The 6255-nt window shown below is 40.2% G+C and overlaps 1 long non-coding RNA gene across 1 annotated transcript; it reads right to left on the bottom strand.

Annotated features, from left to right (window-relative positions):
• Positions 1-252: 252 nt before the first annotated feature.
• LOC146960541 (uncharacterized) lies at positions 253-4730 on the bottom strand. Its single transcript, XR_015035418.1, has 3 exons — positions 4617-4730; positions 3168-3272; positions 253-356 (listed from the first exon to the last, which is right to left on the bottom strand). It is a non-coding gene; the product is annotated as an uncharacterized LOC146960541 (long non-coding RNA).
• Between the last annotated feature and the right edge of the window lie 1525 nt (positions 4731-6255).

The raw sequence follows: 6255 nt of genomic DNA, 5'->3' as shown, positions 1-6255 counted from the left end.
CAAATAATTTAATTCATTATCACGGGAAAACGGACTTTGTTATCTCGAGATAACGAAATAATTAATTCGTTATCACGAGAAAACGATCTTTGTTATAACGAGACAACGAAATAAACTAATTCGTTATCACGAGAAAACGGACTTTGTTATCTCGAGATAATGAAATAATAAGTCGTTATCACGAGAAAACGGTAATAAAAAAATTTATACGGACCTGGCCCTTTAGGGCTTCCGTAGGAAAAGAAATAAATAGCCAAAAGAAAATTGATGTAGCAGATAAAGCAGATGTATGTATGTAGCAGATGAAGAGATGTCCACCCTCCAATTGGTAGTAATCAGCTGGCTCCTTGGTGCATCTAGGGAAAAAGAGAGAAAAAAAAAGAGATTTTTTAAATATTATTTAAATTATCTGTATAAAATGCTCTGACGTCCTTTGCTTCATTCTAATGTTCAACCTAACATCAAACATCAGATCATTCACAGGGGGTTTGGAGGGGGGTGTCAAAGAGTCAATCGATTAGTACTCCGCGATTATCAAATACTTTCGCTTGAAATGCCTATCCCTACTGGAGTCCAGACTCCACACCAGTAAAAACAAGATAATAGACCACTAGTTTAATGTTAGTATTCAGTCGGTATTCAGCTGTATAGTCAATGATTTCCCTCAACTCTATCACTCAGTCAGCCAGCATCTAGTCTGGGGCCGTTGACCCGCTGTTTTGGTAGGAAACGGATCCAGGGCGAGAGAGACAGACCTTTCCTTCAAAATAAAAGCACCAAGCTAATAAAATGCGGTAAAACTCTTTAATTTAAGGAATATAATTTACAAGAAGGTCCCCGAGCCATTAAATTGACATTTTGCTTTTATTGTATTACAAGTTAATGTTTATTCAGGGTACCCCCAGAATTTTGCAACTCAAATTTAAGACTTTTTAAGACCTTTTTAAGACCACATCTAATGAAATTTAAGACCAACCTCGCAACAGTCATTTTACGTTTGCCAACGCAGCATTCCATGATTTTTTGCAAGTAGATACAGTTATGTTGTTGCGATGTATCATGCAGATAGATAAAAAATAAGACCTTTGTAGGGGTGTAACGATACACATAAATCACGGTTCGGTACGCACCTCGGTTTTGAGGTCTCGGTTCGGTTCATTTTCGGTAAGAGAACAAAATGCAAAACATAAATTTGCTTGTTGTTTATTAGGAATTTTTCTAAACCAAATTTACATGTTTTAGTCAAATGTAATTATTTTACTCACCTACTAATGCTATGTTGTAGGTACATTCTGTCCCTGATACAAATAAACTTATTAAACTAAACCAAGCCATTATACAAAATATGAAAAAAATATAAAAGGCTACTGTTGTAAAGTGCTGCCTAATAAGTTCAATAAATTATTCTCAAAATAACAAAACATACAGCCTTACAATGATTTTTTTTTTTTTTTTTTTAACATGTAAAGTGCAGCACTAACAGTTCGAGCCAGTGACGGACTGACCATAGGGCAATGTGGGCAAATGCCACAACGGCTGCCTGACGATGCAACCGTTCGGCCGCAAATAAATAAATAAATGAATGAATAACGCGGGTCATCACGAGGCACAGTGCGTAGTGTCAACACAGCAGCGACGTGCGCCTGCTCTGGGCGCATCTGCAGCAGATCCACAGCTGCTGGAGCTTGTGCGCAACACAGACACAGAGAGAGAGACAGACAGACAGACAGACGGACAGGCAGACAGACAGAGAGGAGATAGGAGCCACAGCCCCCCCACCTCCACCTCCACCTCCATTCCTCCCAAAAGCAGGAGGGTCTTCAAGCCTCTGTTTTCTCGCTAGCGGTAGCATTAGCAGTAGCATTAGCGATAGCCACGACGTAAACGGGCTGCACGTGTAGCTGCAGGCGGACTGTAAACACACACAACTTCTGTACCGAAACTCACTCGTTCACAGCGCTGTGCTGAACCGAACGCCCCGTACCGAATCGGTTCAATACAAATACATGTACCGTTACACCCCTAGACCTTTGAGAATGAAATTTAAGACTTGTAAACTAAATTTAAGACCTTTTCAAGGCCTTAATTTATAGTTATCAAATTTAAGACTTTTTCAAGTTTTTAAGACCCCGCGGGTACCCTGTTATTTTATAAGTTTTATGTTGGTGAATACTTTTATTTTGGTGAATTTGGTGATTTCGGTATCAGCTACAGACAGGAACCAGAATGCAGACTAATTGGGAGGTAACTGACACCAGGCTCTTCGCTTGTCTGAAGAGCCTGGTGATGCGAGGCTAGCCAGCATCAGTCCTGTGGAAATTTCAATTACTTCTGTATGGGATGGTGCTATACATTTAAAGCGATAGTTCACCCAAGATTGAAATTTCACTCATTATCTACTCACCCTCATGTCGACTAAGGGCTGGGAGAAGTTTCAGAGTCCTCCGTGGCTTCTCTGAGTTACAGGGGGTCTCGACGTAGCAGTGCATGTCAATATAACGGTTGCAAATGGATACCAACTGTCTTGGTAACAAAAAGACACACCAAAAAACATCCAAATACCTCCATGCTGCTCGTATGTAATGTCCGTCTTGTATTGAAGCCCCGAAATGCGAAATTGTCCCGGAAAAAATTGAATAAGTCAATTTTTCAAGCTTGTTTTGTAGCGGAAGCTTCTCAAAGCTCCTCTTCCCGGTTCGTCATATTTGGACGAACTGGGAAGAGAACAGACCCTGGTTCATCCAAATATGACAAACCGGGAAGAAGAGCTTCGAGAAGCTCGAAAAATTGACTTATTTCATTGTTTTTGGGACAATTTCGCATTTCGGGGCTTCAATACAAGACGAACATTACATACGAGCAGCATGGAGGTATTTGGATGTTTTTTGGTGTGTCTTTTTGTTATGAAGACAGTTGGTATCCATTTGCAACCGTTATATGGACATGCACTGCTACGTCGAGATCCCCTGTAAGAGAGAAGCCACTGAGGACTCTGAAACTCCTCCCAGCCCTTAGTCGACATGAGGGTGAGTAGATAATGAGTGCAATTTCAATTTTGGGTGAACTATCACTTTAAAAACTTGAACTGAAATTAATCTGAACTAGGTTTAATGAAAAAATTTAAGAAGCAAAATGCATTTGCCATAATTCTTGGTCTGTTTGCCTACCTGTTTGCATGTTGAAGTCTGTACCCCATCATCTTTTGCTCTATTGTCACTTCGGGTTCTCCAGCACGATGATCTCATGGGTAGAGCACTGCTGTGGGTCCTTGGCTGTGTAAAATACAGATTGACATAACAAAGAGTATTCAGTCAATTAGAAACAGAGTAAAACATTAATTAATCAAGGACAAAAATATCTTTAGCTGTGTCACAGTATTAAGGATAGAATGATTTTTTTTTATTTTATTTTGCGGCTGATCCTGATTATTATTACTCAAATAACACTATATTTAGAACTAATATCCTAATGAAAATTACTGCCACATATCTTTGACTTGAAAGTTTCTATTATTTTGTCCAACCTATGAAGGGTGAATTGAACTTATTACACCTGTGTGTATAAACTGGATTCACTAATGATGGCTTATTTGCAGGCTATATCATTTTCAGCTGGATGACTAATACTTCATCAACCGAGTATACACTAATATCAGTGATACTTTACTTTTATTAACAGGAGTGAGTATTAGTAACCATGCTAAGAGGCCACAGTCAGTGTAGTGTCTCATCTCCAGTAGTTTCTGTTACTAGCAGAGTTCATGTTGTTTTCTTCTGCAGCAGAGTGCGTTTTCTAAAGCAGTGGTTCTCACACACACACGCGCGCGCGCCGCGAGTAGCCGCGAAGCAGCGAGAAGCGGAGCCCTTTGATGTTAACGACTGTGTCACACCGGAGCCACGTCGCTCCGGTTCACAGCAGCAGCGGCGCGGCGCGCGAGCCGCGAGCTATGGCCACGAGCGAGCCTGTCAAGCCGGGCAGGAAGTCGCACAAAGAAACAGCGGAAGAATCCGGTTAATTTTCAAAATAAAACACATTCCGAAGCCGGTTTACCGCCCCCCCCCCCCCCGTTTGGGAACCACTGTTCTAAAGGAACTTTCACTTATGTTTACACAGTGTTCAAAACAGTGTCTTAAATAACTCAATAAACAGCCCATGAAAAAAATATTTTTTCCAGCAGATATCTTTGTTACAACATGACTGAGCTAATTGGAGTAGTTTCATGTTGTGTCCGACAACGGGAGGGTTTTAACAGCTGACGTCCTGGTGTTAGCTTAGCTGCTGCTGTTCGGCTACGATAGCCATGACTAGTTGCAGAGGCGTGCACACAGAAGTGGTGGTGTTTGTTCGGTAATTCGTTTTGTAGATTTAACAAACATCAGATTAGTCAGGGCGGTTTTGGCAGCCCGGAGCCTCCACATTTGGTGCCTACACCGGTGGCTAATGCTACCAGTTAGCCGCTAACGCTACCAGTTAGCCGCTCGCTAGAATGCTACTACGGGGTTGAAAGCCGGATAGCTCATGTGCTAATGGCGATTAGCTTTTCTCTCTTTTCTTTCTAACCCTTTTCTCTGTAACACGTTAATGAAGCCATGTACCGGCTGAAACATCCTCCTCACCGTTGGTTAGAACAAGGAGAATAAGAAAAAAAAACCCTCCATGGTGACATGTCGAGACATGTCCAGGACTTCACATCCGTTAACGTTACACAGCCCCCCTCCCTCTCACCAGAGCCTGCCTCGTTTGAATCCCTGACACCAACAACGCCACAATAATAACAGAGAAATATCTTACCTGGTATTTTTTGCAGGATTTAAATTCACTCAAGCTCTCGCTAGGACCAGGTTCCAGCCGACTGTTTGTCCATTTATCCGTATCGTAAAAATAATCCACATGACTGGTCATTCTTGAACGACTGAAGTGCGTCGCGGCGGTTCCCGTTTCACAGCAGCAGTAACGGTTATTTTCAAATTTGGCGCCGGAAAGGCGCGCGCAGCTGTCATTGGCCAAGAGCCATTATGTCAGTCAGATCAACCAATCATGTTCAAATGCTCACGATGAGACAGCCAATGGATTTTGTTTCATTGTGGTAACATTTTATTTTTTATTTTTATATCTAATAAAAAAAATAATTCCTGACCTGCAATCGGTTCACAGACCATTGCTAAGTAAAACACACCGTTGCTAGGGTCACCGCTCTGATCAGAGGACACAGAGGAGGAGAACTATGCAGGATATTTACTTTAATTGAATGTTTACCTTCAGCTTCGGACTAATTGTGATGTTAGATAAATTACTTAACTTGTTAAAGGGGGGGGGGGGGGGTTATAAATATAAACATATACTATACTATATACTATATTTTTTAATTTTTTTACACACATATATATATATATATATATATATATATATATATATATATATATGTGTGTGTGTGTGTGTGTGTGTGTGTGTGTGTGTGTGTATGTTGTATAAAATATAAACATTTAAAAAATATAGTGCCTTTTTGGCCTTGATCTCAATATATTTTTCAATATATACACATATATGATCCATGCATATATATGAAAATATATAAAACATTAAAAAAATATAGTGCCTTTTTGGCCTTGATTTCAATATATTTTTCAATATATACACATATATGATCCATGCATATATATATAAATATATAAAATATTTAAAAATATAGTGCCTTTTTGGTCTTTATTTCAATATATTTCTCAATATATACACATATATGATCCATGCATATATTGCAATATATTGGAAAATATAAAAATTAAATCCCATATATGGGAATATATTGCCTAATATATCACATGATATTTTCTAATATATTGCAATATATTTTTCTTTCGTAAGGGCGGAAGGGCCCCGATGGAAAAGACTACTGTGCAATGATGGAAGCACTGCCTGGAGACAACAGCATTGGAGTGGCTCGGACATTAACGATGGTAAGAGACGGCAGAGTCCCTGTGAGGATTTGTAACCCCCACTCTTATTGTCTGACCATAGGCCGATATCAGAAACTTGGCAAACTGCATCATGTGGACGAGGCTGATGTGCATGGGCCGCAGAATTTGAACCTGTCCTTGAGAGATGATTGCGTCGTAGAAGTGGCATTGATGAGCACAACGCCTGATGAACCAGAGCAGGAACTACCAAAAGAGGTGAGCAGTCTGGCGAACAGACCAGATTTATCCAAACAACAACAGGAGGAGCTACGTGCTCTTCTACTAAAGTGGAAGCATGTTT

The sequence above is a fragment of the Trachurus japonicus genome, unplaced genomic scaffold (assembly GCF_045865225.1).
Source record: "Trachurus japonicus isolate A0001 unplaced genomic scaffold, Traja_1.0 AP030248.1".
In the NCBI taxonomy this organism is placed as follows: domain Eukaryota; kingdom Metazoa; phylum Chordata; class Actinopteri; order Carangiformes; family Carangidae; genus Trachurus; species Trachurus japonicus.
This window is presented reverse-complemented; position numbering and strand designations above follow the sequence as displayed.